Source organism: Halichoerus grypus, chromosome 4 (assembly GCF_964656455.1).
Source record: "Halichoerus grypus chromosome 4, mHalGry1.hap1.1, whole genome shotgun sequence".
Classification (NCBI taxonomy): Eukaryota; Metazoa; Chordata; class Mammalia; order Carnivora; family Phocidae; genus Halichoerus; species Halichoerus grypus.
The window spans coordinates 70,661,965-70,684,482 of record NC_135715.1 but is presented as its reverse complement, the minus strand read 5'-3'; the positions used below and the strand labels follow the sequence as shown (position 1 = coordinate 70,684,482).

The 22,518-nt window shown below is 38.8% G+C and overlaps 1 protein-coding gene across 10 annotated transcripts in view; it reads right to left on the bottom strand.

Annotated features, from left to right (window-relative positions):
• Positions 1–22,518, bottom strand: part of KATNAL1 (katanin catalytic subunit A1 like 1) — a 198,102-nt gene that overhangs the window by 98,517 nt on the left and 77,067 nt on the right. For 5 of the 10 annotated variants that reach the window (XM_036119082.2, XM_036119043.2, XM_078070507.1 and 2 more), the window contains exon 1: positions 17,382–17,527. The exons of 1 other annotated variant lie outside the window; for it this stretch is intronic. The gene's annotated coding sequence lies outside the window, so the exon portion shown is untranslated. 4 more of the 10 variants (XM_036119060.2, XM_036119052.2, XM_036119069.2 and 1 more) reach the window with 4 other exon arrangements.

The window sequence follows — 22,518 nt, the reverse complement described above, 5'->3', positions numbered from 1 at the left end:
GCTGCTTTTTAATAAGATTTTATGTATTTCATGTTTGAAAATGTCTTTTTACCCAGAAAGGTGCCGTCACATACATATGATTTCAATTCAGCATGTTCATTGTTTGGAAGATATCTACAGACTTTATTCTTCTTTTAATATTTGTCTTTCAGCATGTCCTTACGTTGCAGATTAATCACTTCCAATTAAAGGTTAAGGTGCAAGTTAAATGGATTTTGTAATATGGTAATTTCCTTTGCATTTGCATCAAAGTCTCAGAAGGATGCTGAAATGGAGCTCAAAAACTGTATTTACTGCAAATCGAGTGACATCACTTCTTTACCTTCACTTCTGAAGGCATGGAAAGCTACATAAAACAACTTAATATTACTTGTGATTTAAACAACACTAGTTGGCATTGAAATAACTTTTAGTTTTGCATATAACCACTGTTTTGCTTGTAATTTTAGGTTGAGTACATTAAGAAACATTATCAAGTCTGCAGCAAAAACTGATTTCCAAAGCCATTCAGTGTTCAGTAACAGTGGTTGAGAGCAGTTCCTCTCGTTCAGAAAAACCTCAATTCAGCCCTAAGCTCAAAAAACTAAATTGTAACTTTACCACTACTAAGCCACTGAACTGCAGTGTGGTAGGGCAAGTCAGGATATTCAGCATCTATTTCTGACAAAAATTCATGGAGCTGACAAAGACTAAATACAAAAGAGCAACGTTCTTGAGTCTTGAGACGCTACTAGTTCTATATTGCGTGGTATATTCAAATATTCATTGCAAAATACCTGCTGATAAAATAAAAAACTATAGATTTTTAACCACTTTACAATTTCAGTTTTGTAAATTTGTTCATCTAAGCTTTTTTCTGCTCTACATGTATTTTTGTCACCATCAGTTGTAATACATCTTAGCAGATTCCACCTCCGGTCATACACAATTAGTGTTTTCTGAGCTTTTTGTAAATATTTTTGTTTGTAGTTATTCCATGAACAGTTTTTCAAACTAATTCTTCAAAAACTTCAAACTTAGAATTGACTTCTTGAATAACAACAATTGAGCTGTGCTGGTAACCTCTGTCAACCCACAAAAGCCAAGGAAAACCACCCAAAATCATTTGCTTTGTTTTTTAATTGATTATTAATGTTCTCAACTCTTCCAGCAACTGTTCTCGCCAAAAGGCTAATAGCTTTAAACAAGTTTATTTTCTCCAGACACATTTCTTTGGCTACTACAATCAAACACGATTTAGTTAAGGCACCATCAGTAAACAACTTCCTTACTTGGCTAACAAATGAGACAGAAACTTAACCTCGGTGCAGTCTGATTTTCATTGTTAATAATTTTGTGAAGAAATTCTGCTATGATAAGATATTCCTTTTTAAATGTTCTAATTCTTCTGACGATTATTTTCCTGTGAGTTGGGAATACTGCGATGAGTGATTAGTCTGGTAATATCAGTGTATACTGTATTTCTTTAGCACAGCTATGGTATCACTGCATAATAATCAGTGCTCTGTCATCTAATTTGATAATCCATTATCTAAGGTACTTTAGAAGTATAATATGTCAAGTCGATTTTTCTCATCTTTTCTTGTTTCAACATGATGGGTATGTGCTGATGATAAAGTAAAATGTCACAGTATAGTGATATGCAAGTTACTTACAAAAGTGATTATAGTGCACCAAGCAGCAGTGCAAAACATTGAGAATGTCACAAAATCTCTGTCCTAACTACTCAAACTCACAAAAGTAGCCATAAATAATATGTAAACAAATGAGTGTGGCTGTGTTCTAATAAACCTTTATTTATGGACACCGATAACTGAGTTTCACTTAAGGTCCACATGTCACAAAATAGTATTCTTCTTTTGACTTTTTTAACCATTAAAAGAATGCAAAAACCATTCTCAGTTCATAGGCCATTCAAAAAAAGTGGCTGGCTACATTTGGTCCCCAGATTGTTATTTGCTGACTCCTGCTTTCAGCTTCTATCTTAAGAATCTGGGAAGGGGCACCTAGGTGGCTCAGATGGTTGAGCATCTGCCTTCCACTCAGGTCATGATCTCCAGGTCCTGGAATTGGCCCACATCAGACTCCCTGCTCAGCGGGGAGCCTGCTTCTCCCTCTCCCTCTGCCTCTCCCCTCCCCTCTTGCTCATGTTCTCTCTCTTGCTCTCTCTCTCTCTCAAATGAATAAATTAAATCTTTTTTCAAAAATTAAAAAAAAAAAGAATCTGGGAAAATACAAGCAAATTAAACCCAAAAGAAGTAGAACATAATAAATTTAAGAACAGAAATCAATAAAGTAGAAATAGAAGAACAGAAAATTTCAGTAGCCAAGCTGGTTCTTTAGAAATATCATTAAAATGAATATACTTCTAGTAATTCTGACCAGGAAAGGGAAAGAGAAAACACAAATTAACAAAATCAGAAATAAAGGAGGGGTTAGCATTACAAACTAAGAGGGCTTAATGAAATGGGCAAATTCTATAAAGGTCACAAAATACCAAAGCTTACTCAAGAAGAAATAGAGTGATTAATCTGAATAGTCCTATATCAATCAACGATATGCAACTTGTAATTTAAAATCTTTTCAAAAAACAAACAAACCCTCCAGATCCAAAGGGCTTCACTACTGAATTCTCCCAAAGCATTTAAGGAAAAAATAAAACCAATTCTAAACAAACTCTCAGAAAAAAAACGAAGAGGCAGAAAAAGGTCCAACTTATATTTTAAGGCCAGCATTATCCAGATACCAAAACCAGACATTATATAAAAGAAATTTACATACCAATATCACTCAGGAACATAGATAAAAAAATCTTTAAATGTTAGGTAGTCAAATGCAGTAATATATAAAAAGGATAATGCATTATGACCAAAGAGGGGTTTATACCAAAAATTCAAGGTGGTTTATTTTTTTTTCAAGGTGGTTTACCTTAAAAAAACAATCAAGAGAATTTTAAAAGACTAGAAATGAAATATATGATCATCTCAATAGATACATAAAAAGCTTTGACAAAAAGTCAACACCATTCATAAGAACTCTTAGCAAACTAAGAAGAAAATTTCCTCAACCCAGTAAAGAGCATCTATGAAATACCTACAGCTAAAATCATATTTACTGTGAAAGAGTAAATGATCTCCCCCAATATCAAGAAAGAACAAGGCCAGTATATTTGCTCTCATCCTTCTATTGAACATTAGAACTAGAAGTTCTATCTACTGCAATAAAGCAAGAAAAAAAAAAAAGGCATACGGATTGGAAAAGAAGTTGCTTTTATTCATATACAACATGATTGTTAATAGAGAAAATCCTAGGGAATCTACAATAGCTACGAGAAATAATAAGTGAGTTTTGTAACTCAAAATTCATTTTGTAACTCAAAAGTTATTATGTTGCAGGACACAAAGTCAATATAAAATATCAATTGCAAAAAAAATCAACTGCATTTCTACATACTAATAATAAATAACTGAAAACAAAAATCAAAACAATGAAATCACCAAAAAATATTAAATACTCAGGGATAAATTTAACAAAATACATGCAAGATCTAAGTATTGAAAACTACCAAAAACTGCTAAGGGAAGTTAAAGATGATCTAAATTAATGGATATACATGTGTGTGTGCACACGTTTATAAACTGACACATTCAATATGGGTAAGATGTCAGTTCTCTTGAAAGTGATCTATAGAGTCAATACAATCCCAAATAAAACTCCAGCAGCCTTTCTTGTAGAAAATGACAAGCTAATTTCACAATTTATACGGAAATACAAAGGGCACTGAATAGCCAAAACAGTTTAGCAAAAGAGTAAAGTAAGATAACTTACACTGATTCCCAAGATTTACTATAAAGTTGCAGCAATCAAGACAGTGTAGGATTGGCATACAGACAGTCTCACAGACCAATGGAACAAATTAGACAGTCCAGAAATAGATCCATACATATACGGCCAATTAATTTCTCACAAAGGTGTCAAAGCAAGTCAACAAAGACAATTTTTTTTTCCAAAAAGGGTGCTGAAACAACCAGATATCCATATGCAAAAAGAACCTAAACCTCAACTCTTACCTCACATCATATACAAAAATCATCTCAAAATGAATTATTGACCAAAACATAAGTTAAAACTATAAAACTTTCAGAAGACAACCCACGGTATGGAGAAGGAGGGGGCACCAGTTCCCCAAGCCCCAGTTCCCATAAGGCAACACATAATGGACCAGCTGACATCTGCATATACAGTAGGTTGCGTTACAGGAGAGGAATCTGCAGTTTAGGGAACCCAATCTATTATACTGAACCTATCCCTTTGTTCCAAAGGAAGATACTATCGCTTTCTTCCAAGGCTGTAAGCAAGCCTAACCTTTGCTCTGAAGGAAGACACTCTATCTACTTTCCAAGGATCTTCAATTTGGTATCAACTTTCACCCTGGGGAGTCCCTTTGCCTCTTCTATGTTGATTTTTTTTCTATGTCTTTCTCTTTCTTGGTCGCTCCCTTACTTTTATGGAACACATTTTCCATATATGGGAGGTAGAGTTTTTGAGACTATTTATTCTACCTTCACACTTTAGTGATAGTTTGATTGGCTACTGAATCCTAGTTTGCAAATAATTTGCCTTCAGAATTTTGAAGGCACTGCTCTATTGCCTTCTAGGTTTCAATTCAAATTCCTGATCCTTTATATATCACCTGTTTTTTCCCCTTTCTGAAAGTATGTGGGATCTTCTCTTTGACATAAGCTTTCAAAAATTATTGATGATGTATTTGAAATGGGTCTATCTGGGACTCTTTCAATCTAGAAATTAATGTCTTTAATTTTAGGAAAATGTCTGAATTATTTCATTGATGATTTCTTTTCATTTTTTCTGTTCTCTCTTTCTGGAGTACCTTTTATTCAGATGTTGGACTTCCTAGGTTGGTCCTATAATTTTCTTACCTTTTCTCTCCTATTTTCTATCTCTTTGTCCTCTGGCTCTACTTCCTTCAAGATTTTCTCAACTTTATATTCTAATCTTTCTCTAGAGTATTTTCTCCTTTTGTATTTTCTTATTGAAGTATATAACTTATATAAGAGTACACAAGTCTTAAATGTACAGCTCAATGAATTTTAACACTGGTGCATCCAATACAGCATATTTCCAGCACTCCAGAAGGATCCTTCATGTCCCCTCCCAGATAGTACTTCTACTCAAGGACAATTACTATTCTGACTTCTGTTACCATTGATGAGTTTTGCCTGCTTTTTAAATTTTTTTAAAGATTTATTTATTTATTTGAGAGAGAGAGAGAGAGCATGTGCATGAGTGGGAGGGGCAGAGGGAGAGGGAGAATCTCAAGCAGACACCATGCTGAGTGCAGTACCCGACAGAAGGCTAGATCTCACAAAGCAGAAATCATGACCTGAGCTGAAACCAAGAGTCAGATGCTTAACCGACTATGTCATCCAGGTGCCCCTTACCTGCTTTTTTAAAATCAGTTTTATTGAGATATAACTTTTATACAATGGAATTCACTAATTTAAATCGTATGATTTGATTTCTTTTGAAAAATGTATACAGTTGCATATCCACCACCACCGTGGACATAGAGAACATTCCCATCACCGAGAAAATTCCTTCCTGCCACTTTGCAGTCAATCTCTACCCCCATGATGCATTCTTCTGTTCACATATCATAGTTTTGTCTGTCCTAGAATGTGATATAAATAGAATCACTCAGTATGTATTCTGGTGTTTGGCTTCTTTCATTTAGAATAATGCCTCTGAGATTCAACCATGTTGTTGCATGTATCAATAATTACATGCTTTTTATTGCTGAGTAGTATCTCATTATATGGATATACTAAAATCTGTTTATTTATTCACCAGTTCTCCATAGGCACTTTTCAAGAAAAAAAAGTACAGCATATATTCTTTTATCAAGCCTCATAGAATTTGCACTGAGGTTATATCTAAAACTTCAAGATACAAAAAAAAAAAAAAAAAAATACAATCTACCATGAGAGAGAGTCAAATGCTACAACATATAGCAGAATTAATGTTATTATCTAAAGCACCTGATAATCTATTATTTACTATAAAATAAGTATATTTAAAAGCACAGAAAAGACATTAAAAATGAATAGACACATATGAAAAAGAATCAAAACAAACTTCTAGCATTAAAAAATAATCATTGATGGGGCACCTGGGTGGCTCAGTTGTTGAGTGTCTGCCTTTGGCTCGGGTCATGATCCCAGGGTCCTGGGATCAATTCCCGCATCAGGCTCCCTGCTCAGTGGGATGCCTGCTTCTCCTTCTCCCACTCCCCCTGCTTGTGTTCCTGCTCTCGCTATCTCTCTCTCTGTCAAATAAATAAATAAAATCTTTTTAAAAAATGTTTAAAAAAAATAATAAAATAAAATAAAAAATAAATAAAAAATAGTCATTGAAATTAAAAGCTCAATGGACTAATAGGGAAAGAGCAGATTAAACACAAGATGAAAAAAGAACCAAGAAACCAGAAGACAGAGCTGAAGAAATTGTCCAGAATGCAGCTTATAGAGACAGAATAAGTAAGCAAAGATAAGAAATGCAGAGAATAGAAAGAGATGGTCCATGATAGGTCTATTATGAATTCCAGAAAGAAAAAAAGAGAAGTCAATCTTCAGGCTATAATGGCTAAGAAATTTCCAAAATTTATGGAAGATAATAACTATTTCAAAATAGATAGGGCGCCTGGGTGGCTCAGATGGTTAAGCGTCTGCCTTCGGCTCGGGTCATGATCCCAGGGTCCTGGGATCGAGTCCCGCATCGGGCTCCTTGCTCAGCGGGGAGCCTGCTTCTCCCTCTCCCGCTGCTTGTTCTCTCTCCGTCTCTCTCGCAAATGAATAAATAAAAAAAAAAAATTAAAAAAAAAAAAAAATAGATAAAAATAAGTCCACACCTAGAGACAAAGTAGTAAAACTGAAGAATGTTAAAGGCAACAGAGAGAAATACTAAAATATCTTCAAAGAAAAGAGCGCTAACTTTTCAAAAGCAACAATGGAAACCTGGAGTCAGTGAAATTATATCTTCCAAGTGCTAAAGGGGGTGTGGTGGGGTGCGGGTGGGTGTTGCAACCTAGAATGGTATACCAAACTAAACTATTCAAGTGTGAAGGCAATATAAAAATTTCAAGCAGAAAAACCTGAGTATAAATCCAGGCAAATGAATGAGAGGGAATCAGTAAGTTCTGTTTTGTTTTTCTTATCTGCTCATGGGAGAATATGGATGAAACTGGTATTTAATATATACTTCCTGGTGTGAATATAGGTATTTTTATACTCCTCTTATTTCCTCTGCCTTATTATATATTCTTTGAAGTAAAGAATTATATGGGCCTTACATATACATGGGTGTTTGCTAAATGGGGGGTAGGTATTTACTAAATAGTGTAGAGTGGATAATGAACGTTTGAGTGAATGGATATGATAATAACATTAATTGTTTAAAGACTACTTGATAAAGTAATATGATGCAGACAGGGTTTTGAAAGGTTTTATGTAATATCTTTCAAATACCATGAAATTAAGGACAGTAGTATTTAATTATATAGGCAATGAATAAAATACATTATTTCATCTCTACTAGTTAGCTTTTAATTTTTTATTTTTGGATTAGCTATATGACTTTGAAGGAGCTGATGTATTTTGAAGGAATTTGAGGCAGTAGAGTATAATGAGCCAACAGTGCAGGCTCTGAGTTTAGACACATCTGGGTGTAAATCCAGGCTCTGGGCAAGTTTAAATTCTTTAAAGCCTCAGCCTCCTCTTCTATTAAATGGGGGTAACCATTTTTATTTAATTTCCACAAATTTTGAGTTGTGACCTCAGGCAAATCACGTAATTTCTCTAGGCCTTAGTTCTGTATCTATACAATAAGGAAAATAATATTTATCATCATAAAGTCAAAAACTAAATGTTATAATATATTAGCATCTTTCCTAGCAAATAATGAGCACTGATTCGATGTAAGCTATTATTTTTACTGCACATTAATATAGAGGTTTAGAGCAGCTAATTTTTCCTCAAAAACAACAAGAAATCAACTGACCCAGTTTTCATTATAAATGCCTAGAAGTGGGGCACCTAGGCATTATAAACACCTAGAAGTGGCTCAGTAGGTTAAGCATCTGCCTTTGGCTCAGGTCATGATCCCAGGATCCTGTGACAGACTGAGCCCCAAGTTGGGCTCCCTGCTCAGCGGGGAGGCTCTTCTCCCTCTCCCCCCTGCTCATGCTCTCTCTCACTCTCTCAAAGAAATAAATAAAGTCTTTATAAAAAAAACAATAAATTGGGTGCCTGGGTGGCTCAGTCGTTAAGCGTCTGCCTTCAGCTCAGGTCATGATCCCAGAGTCCTGGGATAGAGTCCCACATCGGGCTCCCTGCTCAGCAGGGAGGCTCTTTTCCCTCTGACCCTCACCCCACTTGTGCTCTCTCTCTCTCATATAAATAAATAAAATCTTTAAAAAAATAATAAATAAATTCCTAGAAGCTGTATCCTAACTTTAGTTACTCTTAACCATAATCTTGAAATATAGAGGGTTTTTTCTAAATTGCCTTTAATATAAATTAGAAGTTTCTAGGACTTTTAATTTTTTTTCAAAGATTTTATTTATTTGACAGAGAGAGAGAGAACACAAAGAGGGGGGAAGGGCAGAGGGAAAGGGAGAAGCAGGATTCTTGGGGTCCTGGGATCATGACCCGAGCCGAAGGCAGATGCTCAACGGACTGAGCCACCCAGGCGCCCCAGAAGTTTCTAGGACTTTTAAAATGTCAGGTTACATCTAAAGAAAGCATGAACTGCTTTAAGCAATGTCTAATGCTTGATAATACTTCTCTTATTTTGAGTTTATCATGTATTCAAAAATGAATCCAGCATCTTCTTGCAGTATTTACTGCTGAACTGATCCAGTAATGTTGCCCTACACAGAATGATCCAAGTAATATCTTCAAGGAGAGTTCTTTGCTCAAGGAGAGTTCTATGCTCAGAATGAGAAGAGCTCTGCTCAAGTTCATGCTCAGACCAAAAAGAAAGAATATTGTTTCATTTGGTCCTATATAATTATGATTTGTCTCTTTCAGGACTCATATCTAAGCCTAACAAATCAAATAAAATCCTGATTCCAACCTATCTCTCCAGCTACATTACATCTACAACCACACCCTCTTCTCCTTTGAACTGCCATCCTCCCACAATACATACATACACACACACACACACTCTCTCTCTCTCTCTCTCTCTCTCTCACAAAGAGCTTTCTCTCCCAACACACTTGGATTTTTATCTCATACCAAGACTAAGGCATATGTTTGGGAAAATCAAAAACTAGCTTATACGGAGAACCTAAACTGCTTAAGATGTCACAAATAATTCTTTTGTATCCACAGTAGTGGTTTTAAAATAGGAAGGAAAACATTTTTTCAAACTAATTTTTTAGGTGAGTGATATCTAATTCAGTTATACTTATAATACACATGAAGCTTAAGAAAAAATTATTGCTTTAAGCTCTTTTCATTCTCACACTTCCATAATTATCTCAGAATGTTCCTTTTCCTTCTATGAGTTGCAAATTCCTGAAATATTTATTTTAAAAACACTGAAGCGGCCTCAACTACAGCAATGTGAACAAAATAATACAAGTTAGAACAGTGGTAGCAAAACAACAAATCAGATTTGATTTTAAGCATGTTGTACCACACTGAATTCTACCAATGTTCAGCCTCTACATATTTAAAAAAAAAAAAAGTTTATTGAAATCACCAAAGTCCAGTCTATTTCATGCAATGACTGCTCTAAGTCCAAGTAATTTTAAAAAACACATAACCACAACTGCTCAAATTACTGCATCTTAAAGTAGGTTTAATAGCAATAAATTAACTTACTATGTAAGTACTAGTCACCAAAACAGTTCACTTTGAAAGCCACAATACCTCCCATCTCTTTATGATGGGTTATATGCTCAAGGATCGTAGCTTGCCATGAATAATGGAGAACAGGACTTCATCACAAACTCAGACGCAACAGGAAAATGTCTATAGCAACAAAGCCTTTGCATCTGTTTCTAAGCTCACTTCTCAAATACTTAGGAAACAGAAAAATGACTGTCCGTACAAAATAAAAGAATCTAAAGAGATCATTCTAAGAGCTTAAATGTTTCTAAAAAGTAACCACTAAAACCATTTCTGCCCATGTACTCAATTCTTTTTTTTTTTTTTTCTTTTAAAGATTTTATTTATTTATTCACGAGAGACAGAGAGAGAGAGAGGCAGAGGGAGAAGCAGGCTCCCAAGGAGCAGGGAGCCCGATGCGGGACTCGATCCCAGGTCTCTGGGATCATGACCTGAGCCGAAGGCAGACGCTTAACCATCTGAGCCACCCCGGTGCCCCTCAATTCTTTTTAAAACATTGAAGCAGCAGGGCACTGGGGTGGCTCAGGTCATCATCCCAGGGTCCTGGGATCAAGCCCCGCATCGGGCTCCCTGCTCCACGGGAAGCCTGCTTCGCCCTCACCCACTGCCCCGGCTTGTGCGCTCTCGCTCTCTCTCTCTCTCTCTCTCTCTCTCTCGCTGTCTCTCTGTCAAATAAATAAATAAAATATTTAGAAAAAAAACAAAAACAAAAAACATTGAAGCAGCAGAGAATGTTTATTATCTGCCACACTGTCTCAAGATAGCAGCTTAAACTATAAATTTTATCTTAAGTACTTAAGTAGCCTTTAACATAAAAACAATAGTAACATTCACTGAATATTTATTCCGCATCAGGAAATACGATAAAAATGGCTGTCTAGTCATTATCTCATTTAATCCTCATCACACTACTAAATAAAAATGGTTACCCCCATTTAATAGAAGAGGAGGCTGAGGCTTTAAAGAATTTAAACTTGCCCAGAGCCTGGATTTACACCCAGATGTGTCTAAACTCAGAGCCTGCACTGTTGGCTCATTATACTCTACTGCCTCAAATTCCTTCAAAATACATCAGCTCCTTCAAAGTCATATAGCTAATCCAAAAATAAAAAATTAAAAGCTAACTAGTAGAGATGAAATAATGTATTTTATTCATTGCCTATATAATTAAATACTACTGTCCTTAATTTCATGGTATTCGAAAGATTACAGAAAACCTTTCAAAACCCTGTCTGCATCATATTACTTTATCAAGTAGTCTTTAAACAATTAATGTTATCATATCCATTCACTCAAACGTTCATTATCCACTCTACACTATTTAGTAAATACCTACCCCCCATTTAGCAAACACCCATGTATATGTAAGGCCCATATAATTCTTTACTCCAAAGAATATATAATAAGGCAGAGGAAATAAGAGGAGTATAAAAATACCTATATTCACACCAGGAAGTATATATTAAATACTAGTTTCATCCATATTCTCCCATGAGCAGATAAGAAAAACAAAACAGAACTTACTGATTCCCTCTCATTCATTTCCTCCTACCTCCTAATCACCAAGAAAAATGGAAGGGAAAATCGTCAGAAAGGAAAGGATATTTAAGTATAAAGACACTGATGGGTACAGAGGAATCCAAGAGAATGAAGGAACATGCTATTGATATAAATGAAATAAATGAAGCTGAAGTTTATAAGTTATAGAAGCATTTACAAAAAATATCTTCATACCAAAAAAATATTAGAAAGAATAAAAATTTCAAACTAAAGCTCACTTTTAAAAAATAATGAAATCTTGCCATTTGAAACGACATGAGAGTATTACGCTGAGCGAAGTAAGTTAAAGACAAATACCATGTGACTTCACTCATAGGTGGAATTTAAGAAACAAAAAACAAACAAGCAAAGGGGAAAAAGGGTGGGGGGGGGGGCAAACCAAGAAACAGACTCTTAACTATAGAGAACAAACTGATAGCCACCAGAGGGGATGTGGATGGGAGGATGGGGGAAATAGGTGATGGGGATGAAGAGTGCACTTGTTGTGATGAGCAACCAGTTGTATGAAAGTGCTGAATCACTATATTGTACACCTGAAACTAATATCACACTGTATGTTAACTACCTGGAATTTATTTTTTTTAAAGATTTTTATTTATTTATTTGAGAGAACAAGAGAGCATGAGCAGGGTGAGGGGCAGAGGGAGAAGCAGGCTTCTGCCGGGCAGGGAGCCAGATGGGGGGCTGGATCCCAGCATCCTGGGATCATGACCTGAGCCAAAGGCAGACACTTAAAAGACTCAGCCACCCAGGCACCCCCAACTAACTGGAATTTAAATAAAAACTTAAAAAATAAATAAACAAAACTCACTTTTTAATAGGCTGCTTAATAGGAGCTTTTAATCAACAATTACTAATGGACAATTACTAATTAAGAATTACAAAGTTGGGGGGCGCCTGGGTGGCTCAGTCGTTAAGCGTCTGCCTTCGGCTCAGGTCATGATCCCAGGGTCCTGGGATCGAGTCCCTGCTCGGCAGGAAGCCTGCTTCTCCTTCTCCCACACCCCTGCTTGTGTTCCTGCTCTCACTGTGTCTCTCTCTGTCAAATAAATAAATAAAATCTTTAAAAAAAAAAAAAAAAGAATTACAAAGTTGGAAAGGGACTTAAAAGGTCATTTATTCCATCTCCATACCTTCAAACAGGATCATAATCAAACCATCCACAACAAAAGAAACATAAAGACATCTAGTGGACATTAAACAACTCACCTTGGAAAACACTCCTTTGGTTTCTTTTAAACTACTCTCACAATCTATGCCTTAAATTTATCTAGCTAATGCCTGTATATACCTAACTTTTACTAAGTATTCTAAGGCATTATTTCACTAGGCCTACCATATATGAGTTATCTAGGAGAAAAAGTGTTTGAAATAATGATGAGAACATTAAAATATACATATTTCCATTTACAAACTGATGCTCAAAATTAGTGACATCATAATATAAATCAATCCAGAAATGAGATATAGTCAGACAACTGAAGAATTTTAGGGCTACTGGGATCTCAAATCATGCAGCAGAATTCCAAATTTCTTTGAAGATGAAACCAAGGCAAAGATGTTAATTTATTAATAGTCTATAAAATAACATTTTACAGCATTTCAGGAAGCCTCCCTTAAAAGAATAACTGATGAATCCTTTTATAGAACAAATCATTATTCCGTAATGTACCTACTACCTTGATCTACATGCTTAATATGATCAGGTAAAGTCACAGAACGTGGCCTCTCGTCAAACAGAACCGACAATCCCGGTACGCGCTGTTGCTAAGGGGGACAAAGGGAAGAGAAAGGTCTTCAATCACTGGGCACTTAGGGTTTACCTCCATTAAAGTGTCTATTCTTCCCAAAAATCTTATAAAAAGTATATTTTTTTAGTAAGGAGACAGGTTTGGAAACTTGTCCATGATCACAAAGAAAATAAGCTGTAGTTCCAGAATTGACAAAAGATGTATCTGACCCCTTCCACTATACCATACTCAGCAAATGATCTTGAAGAAATGTTCTCTATAAAAGAATACCACTGTGCATGTTGAGAAAATAAAGTATGAAGTATTAATCCAAAGGATCTGTAAGAGCTTTCTAATTTTACTGTGATATTTACACAAAATAGATAATAATTATCAGTTAAGTGAATAAATCTAAAGTTGTTGAAGAATACTCAATCATAAGTTCTTGGCCTGGATTCTCTTCTCTTTAGTAAGACCTTAGGCTATTGGTTTCCTCAATATTTTAAGCTCTCCCATAGTAAATCAAAATTTAAGGGAAAAAAAATATCACACAACCTTGTGTTTTGCTGTCATTGAAAATTACTGAATTCTAATCTCAGCTCGATGAAACCATTCTTAACCTGTCCTAGCTTTCCACAGTGGCTATTCCAAATCTCCGCCATTCTGCTTTCCTAAACCAATCTGCCCTCATCAATTGACCTTGATTCCTATCTACCTCTTAGAGAACCTAAGTTTGAACTCTCTAACCTTTTACCACCCAACCTATAAATATACTTATCTATTCTCACTTCTTTTCTTTCTTTTTCAGTGCATCTCTCCTCCTGTCAACATTAGCACACTGCCTAGGATCACAGCGAGCACTTAGTTGATACTTACAAAATATAAATAATTCTAGACTAATTCTTCCACCCTGCTCATCCCATCCTTTTCCTACACTTTCAGAGACCTCTATCAGCTATCTCCTCTTCTCATCTCCTACATCTTCAAACATTTCCTCTTTATTGGCTCTTTCCCTAACAGTTTATCAATCTTTAAAAAAAAAAAGAATACCTACAAACCGTTTTTAGTTACTGCCTCATCTCTTTCTTTTCTTTTCTTAAAGAGAAGTGTGCCTGGAAATTTCATATTAAGGAAGTACTGTCAAGTAAAGAGAATAATATTACAGGGTTTGTTTGTTTTTTTTAAGAATCCTTAATTCTTTTTTAAAGTTTATTTATTTAAGTAATCTCTACACCCAAACGTGGGGCTTGAACTCACAACCCCGAGATCCAGAGTTGCTCACTCTATTGACTGAGCCAGCCAGGCACCCCAAGAACCCTTAATTTTAAAGATACATATTGAAATAATTACAGATAAAAAGATATGATATCTGAGTTTAGCTTTAAAATAATCCATTTGGGGGAAGGAGTAACAGACGAAACAAAATTGGTTATGTGTTCATTCTTCAAGGAAAGTGATGACTACATGGGGAGTTCATTATTCTATTTTCTTTTGTATATGTATTATCAAGGAAAATTTAAACTTGTTTTTCAAGTAGCCTAAGCTCACATTCCTCTTCATTTCTGCAAAGTAGTTTAGAAATACTTTACAGCCACCAAATCCATTGGACATGTTTCAATCTTTACCTTACTTGCCCTCTCCAAGACACATGATACTCTGGACCATTCCAGCTTCTTACTTTCCTCTCCTTTGTCATTTGTTATGCATGCTCGCTCCGAGTCTTCTCTGCCTCCCAACCTCTCAGTCTCATTTGTGGGTACTTCTCCCACTTCCTTCCAAACATGGTCCCACTCCCCCACCTCAAAACACACACACACACACACACACACACACACAATGCTATTCCTTCCCAAGAGTTCCAAACTTTTCCTTTTTCATTTCTAAACATTCCTCCAATGTGAGTTGATCCATTCTCCTGTAATTTCAACTACTTATGCACATGCAAACCCATACCTCCAGCCCTGAACTCTCTCCTGAGCTCCAGATCCAAATGCATCCTTACCTGAATATCCCACAGGAACTTTGAATAAATGCTTAGAACTGAACTGACCTTTATCTTTCACTCCAACAAAACCCTGCTCCTCATCCTCTCAAATCAATGGTTTCACTATCCTCACAGACATCCTAGCCAGAAAACTAGGAATCATTTGTCTTAGGGTTCCAAAACTTTCTAGCCCCCAACTGAAGTCGTCTCAATTTTATCCCTTAAATACTTCTACAATCCCTGTCTTTCCATAACCCCAACTGCTTTTCAGACTTTTCTTCATTTTTCTATTGTACTTTTTCCCCCTAAAACTGGTTTCCCTATACCACTCTATTCTCCCCTCTCCAAGGTCCTTCTCCACACTTCAGCTGGAGTTATCTTTCTAAAATACAAACCCAATAACACCACTACTCCATTTGAAATTCTTCAATGGTTGCCCCCCCCCCAGAAAAAAACAAAACACTATAAACTCTTTATCACAGTACCGAGTACTTTAAGATCTGGCCTCTTCCCCCCACTACACTGCAAGTACTCTGGGATTCAGGCATCAGAATGACCTAGGGTTCTCCAAACACAAAACACTGGAATCTATCCTTTCTTCTGTTGTGCCATTTGCCTAAAATGACTTTCCTCATCTTCTCTCCCAGTGAAAGGTTACTCAACTTAACACAAGTCAAATGTCACATCATACTGGAAACTTTCCCCAATCTCCTTAGACAGAATCAGGATCTTTCTACCAATGGGTACAGAGAATGGCATCAGTGGTTGAGATCATGACTTAAATGAGTTAGACCCACCTGGGTTAAAATCCCAGCTTCAAACTTTATCAGCTGACTCTGAACAAGATCTCTCAGTGTGTTTCCTCATCTCTAAATAACAGTAGCTAGGATTTTTTATGAGGATTAAATAATGAGCTACGTGCAAAATACCATACAGTGCCTCACTGAAATCAAGTATTCAATAAATGTTACTGTTATATTACCGTTTATTCCCTCTCTGGGCTCCTATGGCAACTTGCACTTACCTCTATCATACTATTGTCATGACATGACTGTTTCCTCATGCAGAACACAGACTCTCTTCTATCATCTTTTTATTCCCACTACCAGGCATAATACCTATAATATCATAGGTTCTTAACAAATCTTAATAAACAAGTAAAATGCTTCCAACTCCTGTACTATATACCATAAGGCCTCAATTTTTTTTTCTAGTGGTCTTTCTAAATTTACTTTCCATCTCCTTGTACAAAATTGGTACTTTAAGTAAAATTTACAAGTCAGCCTCATTTTAATTGAGAAAAAGGGCATTTTGTAGTGGCCTTGTGTTGTTTTCTTGTTGAAAACACACACACGGGGTACCTGGGTGGTACAGTCAGCTAAGCATCTGACTCTTGATTTCAGCTCAGGTTGTGATCTGAGGGTCGTGAGATAAAGCCAGGAGTCTGCTTAAGACTCTCTCTCCCTCTAATAAAAAAAAATAATAATAATCAAACACACACAAAATAAGCCCACTGTTCTATCAACAATTTTTCTACATACTATATAAAATAACAAATTTCTAGGACGGTTATCTACTTGTTAAAAAAATGTTAAAGGGCAATCAAGGCAGGTTTTCTAAATCTGTGTTGGCTTCCTTACCACCAGGACCTGAGCCAACTCTAAGGACTAAGGTGTATTGCAGAGTATTTAAGTAGAACATGGCATTTTTCATTTTGAAAACATGCTCCTGACAAATTCTGAAGAACACTGAAATAACCAAAGAAAATAATTATTACTACCCACTGCTAAAAAAAAAAAAAAAAAAGACAAGCCTGTGCTTTAAAAATCACTAGTAAGTTAAAGTTAAACTAATCTTCAAAATAGAATCAAAATATATGTAGGCAGTATTCAAGCTAGTAAGTGGGGTGTGGGGGTACTCGTTCTGCAATCTTGACCCTCAATAAATGCAAAAGGCAAAACGGTTTAAAAAAAAAGATACTACTATAAAATAGCATGGTCTCTACTTCTACACTTGACCTTTAAACATTAATGCCCTTTGAGTAATTATTAATGGGTTTAATATGCAAACACCTCTGAGCTACTTCAGAATAAACATGATTAAATACCTAAAATAAACGTATTAGGGAAAGGAGAAAGGCCTGTTAAAAAAAAAAAGTTTCTCGGGTCTCACATCAAATGTGTGCCATACATACGGTTCGGCACCGAGAGGCAGCAACCTGGGAGGGTCAGAGGCGCCGCAGGCCCGAGGCCCTGAAGCTGGGGCGGCTGCTCATCCCTGAGACTTTGCGGGGCGGTGGCCCAGCCCAGTCGGGGTGGGGCTGAGAGCTGTTAGCCGGGGCGGGCCAAGCGGCAGGGCGGGAAGCCCAAGTCTCACCTCCACTTCCCTTTCCCAGCGCAGAGCCCAGTTCCGCGACCACCCAAGAGCCCCTGCACCACAAAGATTTTCTCTCGCCCGGTCCGCTCAAAGTTTATCGGTCTTTCCCATTGGTCAGGGCCGCCGGGCTTTGTAGTTCGCCGGTCCAAGCCACCCCGCCAAGGCCGCAAGCCTGTGGAGCCGCTAAACTACAATCCCCATAATGCCCCGCGAGCCCCGCGCTCCCACTGTTCTCTACCTCCCCTCACCGCGCCCCAGGACCCGCGCCGCCGCACTGCCGTGGCAGCGGGAGACCGGGTGGGGCTGTGAACCTGAACCCCCACCACCTGCTCTCTTGCTTGCGCCCGTCTCCGTGTGATTCATTACCTACGTGGCGCAGATCGGCGGGCCGTTGGTGTTGCGGTCCGGGTGGGGGTGGGGCACAGGCAGCCGCCGCCGCGGAGTCCGTTAGTTCCCGACGTGCGAGAAGAGGCGGTGGCGGCGGCGTACGGTTGCCATGGCAGCTGCAGGCCTAGCGGTGAGGGGAGCGCGGAGGCTCCGAGTCAACTCGGGGGAGGAGCCTGGGAACCCCACCCGGGTGAGGGGGAAGGGAGGCGCAAGGGTGCGTCTGGGAGAGGGAGACGGTGACATTGAGGAGGACGAGTGACTAATTGAACTCGGGTACTGCCCACTGAGCCCTGCCGCGGCAGCGTCTAATCCCCTTGGCAGGACGCGTGTCCTGGGTCGTCGGCGGAGCGCGTTGGTGCCCGCTCTATTCTGGGAGGATGCCTGTGGCGTCAGAGGAAGGAGCGCCCGAGCGGCTCAGCGCCCGGCTCTTTAAAGGTCGTCCGGTCCGGCCTCTCCCCCGCCGCCTCTGCGGGCGTCCTTGGCTGGCTCTGCCGGGTGGCGTGGTGGGAACCGGAACCACCCTTTCTGGGCTTTTCACCAGCAAAACCGAGTTTGCAATCTTTCACACCTTTCTAACACTTTCTGAGGAGTGGGCTAGAAACGAATCCTTTAGTAAGGCGTTATGCGTATGGCCTTTAGGATTATTGAGATTTGAGAACTTGTAAGTGGCACTGATTTCGGCTCAATTTTTGATGTGTAGTATTTCCGAGGTAATCTTTTATGGACTCTCCCAAGACCCGTCTCAGAGATGCGGTGCAGTAGAAACAGGTTAAGCGCATGGGCTTCTAAAACCCGCTTCTCGGTTCACGTCCAGCCCCTACATTTGGTAGCTGATAACCAGGGGCAATTTACTTAACGCTCTGATGCTGAACCTTTTAATCTGCGAAGTGGAGATAATGCCTAGCGCTGTAAAACAAAGACTGGCAATTAACAACTTTTAAATCTCACTTATTTAATCCTTCGTGATAAGAATCAGAAGAGTGGTACCCTGGAGGTGAGGGTGGGGTGTGACCGAAGAGGGAATTTTCGGTAGTGATGGAAAAGCTCTCTATCTTGCTTAGGGTTTGGGTTACAGAGGTATGTACGTTTGTCAAAACTCATGGAATGGTACGTGTAAAATCTGCATGTTTCACTGTAGGTAAATGTACCTCAAAAAAAGAACATAAAAGTAAGATCAGTCTTGGCAATTTTCAAAAATACAGTACAGTGTTGTTAACTATAGTGACCAGGCTGTACATTACATCCCCAGGACTTATTTATTTTATAACAGAAAATGTGTACCCTTTGGCCCCCTTCATCACCCATTTAGCTCCACTACTCCCACCCACCCCCCACCTCTGGCAACCACCAATCTGTTCTCTGCATCTGTGAGATTATAATTAGAGCTGTAGGCTCTAATAGAGACCACAGAGATGTTCTCTGTCCAATCTCCAGATTTTGCAGATAAGGAAAATGAGACCTAGAGAATTAAGTAAATGGAGAAAGTGGGGGGAAATTACCCTGTCGTTTTCTACCAATAAATGTCTCTTGAGAAATTATGATTGAAAATAGCAAGCTACTTATGTGTATGTCATCCGGTTCTCAGTCGGGGTCACCTTGTCCACAGAAATTTTGTTGAAATTGACTCAAGTCCCTTTTCCACCTCCTGTGGAAAGGCCAATGTTCTCTCCAAGATTGTACATTCCCTCGGGGCGAGGCGGGGGGGGGGAGGGGGGCGGGTTACAATTTCAGGGTCATTTCTGGGTCTGAGTTCCTGCTTTCTCTGAACACATGGACTCTCTCTCATCTCACCTTCTGCAACTCTTTTCCCTCCTGCTGACACACAGTTTGGAAATCAAACCCTTTTCTTCGGTTGTTTGTATAGCAGGCTCCTCTGAAGGTTTGGAGCAACTGAGGGGTTTTAAATGAAGGATGCAATAACCTAAAGTTAGAACTCCCTGGTCTTGGAAGGCCTACAGTATCCCAATGGCATTGGTATCCACCAACCCCCGTTCTTTTTCAGCAGAAACTGCAACTCTGCACTAACCACCATCTCCCTGGTCCCATCTCTCCCTTCCTCTTTTCTCTCTTTATACAGTACTTTTAGTTACCTCTGTCTCCTAATCTCTACCTTCAGGACCACCTTCCATTCCTCAACTGGTTATCAAAGTATTTTCCAACACAAAGTACTTGCCCCAAGAGAACTCTGGTGCTGGCTATTAAAATCATATGTTAAAACTCAGTATATATCTGCATATTCTGTTTGATTCAGCCCAAAGTATACTCAATAAATATTAAGCTTATGCACATGACCTGTCTAGGCTACCTGCATAGTGGGTTCAATTATGAAAACTATTCGGTATAAATGAGGAAGCAGTTGATAGTAGCTAGAACCTCATGTCGGAGAGAAAGAAAAACTAAAGTCTGTGAGCACAGCTTATATTGTGCAGAAGTAATGACAGCATTCAAGCAATAAAATCCAGAACAAAATCTGAGTTAATACTTAATAGCAATAATGACATCCTTATAGAAGCAACATCTGGATTTGTCACCTCTAGCAATTTGATCACAACTCTGCATATATAATGAGCATATAAATAGAGTCTCCTTTACTCCTGGAGAAGATGATACGGATCTGCTCTCAGCTGAACACATGTTTTTGTAGTAGGGATGATAGGTTCACCTGATCCATCCATCCCTCATCTGATTTCCCTTGTGATTTGTACTTACAAGGCAGCTGGCCAGGGTTGTAGTGCAGTCTACAGTCATGAAGAAGTCTGCAAATGCAAGGCCCCAAATACGTAACCCTCCTTGTTTTTTGAAGTCAGAATCCCAGAGAAGCAGCTCAGCAGGACAAGCCACTTAAGGAGAATGACGACAGCAGTGATAGGCAACAGCTGCCTTCAAGTAAGCTGAAGGAGGATGGTCACACAAAGGAAGACCATGAGCAGGGCCTTAGAAAACCTAGCATGGCTATGGACAGTTGGGAAGGAATGAGGACCGATAATAGTTTATTGTTTCCACGGGAGACTTTGGATTAGTTCAAGTAATAAACACACTGTGCAAATCTGAAAGTAATAACAGATGAATCTACATAGACAATATGGTCATGAGCCATTGCCCTCATTAAAGAGACTTAGAACATCTAGGGGTGCCTGGGTGGCTCAGTCAGTTAAGCATCTGCCTTCGGCTCAGGTCAGGATCTCAGGGTCCTGGGATTGAGCCCCGCATCGGGCTCCCCACTCAGCAAGGAGTCTGCCTCTCTCCGTCTCCCTCTGCCCCTCCCCCCTCTCGTGCGCATGCTCTTTCTCTCTCTCTCTCTCAAATAAAAATCTTAAAGAGAGAGAGAGACATCTGGTTCAAAGTCTGACATTTTTCCTCAGTTCTCAGTCTTGACCTGTATAGCATTTGACTTTGCTGGTCACCCTCCTTAGTGGTTCACAACCTTGGTTCTCCTCAAAGCCTACTTCATCGTGTTATTCACCACCTCTTCAACCTGCTCCTTATCTGTGGAAATAGCTCCCAACATTCAATCAATACACCCTCTCCATGTATAGCATTTCATCTCTCAGCTCTGGTTGACACTCAGATTTCCCTCACTAGTTCTGATCCCCAAGCTCCAATACTGCCCCGAAATGCTGTGCATTTCCTTATCTTGTTCTATATACTGTTTTTTTCACCTGGAATGCTATCTCCTTACCCTAAATTCCACCTCTTCTACAAAAACTAACTCAGACCTCTACATGAAGCCTTTCCTGATCATTCCTGCTCACAATCATATCATCCTGCTCTGTACTCACAACATTTCCTGCCTATATCACCCACTTAGACAACCAACCGTACCGCCTAGTGGCAGTTCGTGTGTTGTTTACTCATTGGCTTTTGTCTTTTCTCCTCACTGATTTCAAGCTCCTCTGATGTACATTTCTGGGTATTTCCAAATACATCTTTATAATACCTTTCATATAAGGACACAATATTTTTGATTGATGGCTCCTTAACTTTTCTCCTGAGTTATACCTCCTCTCTCATAGCTCTCCCCCTTCTAGTGCTATAAAGGACATTTACAGCCTCCTAATATAAGTATCCCTAAAGCCTATGGAAAAGTGTGGGCCCCCGTATATATTCAGTGGATGGGTAGCCTTAGGAGGCAGTTCCTCTAGGTCACTTGTAGTATGGAAGGAGTTCAGGAGGTAAGTGGCACTGAATTCCAACGCTCAAAGTCATGGACTAGGTCCTAGAGCAAAGTTTAGTAGGTCATGAAATCAATTTCATGCATCCTCTCCAGCTTTTTAATGTTTAAAACAGAGTAGGGTAAGGTAGAATCAAACAGAAGCAATAGGGACAAAATGCAGAGTGTATGCACATAGTTCCGGTCAAGTACTGGACAACAGTCGGTGGACTTTCAGCTTCAAACCTACCCTCTCTCCTGCTTTGTGCTGATGGAGCTGGAACTAGGCAACCCTCATTTCTCCTTTGTCTGCTGACTCCTGGGTACACTAGGGAAGAACACAAGGCTGGAAGAAGAGGAAGCCCCTCGCTCACATGGTTGCCTCCTGTTAGATTA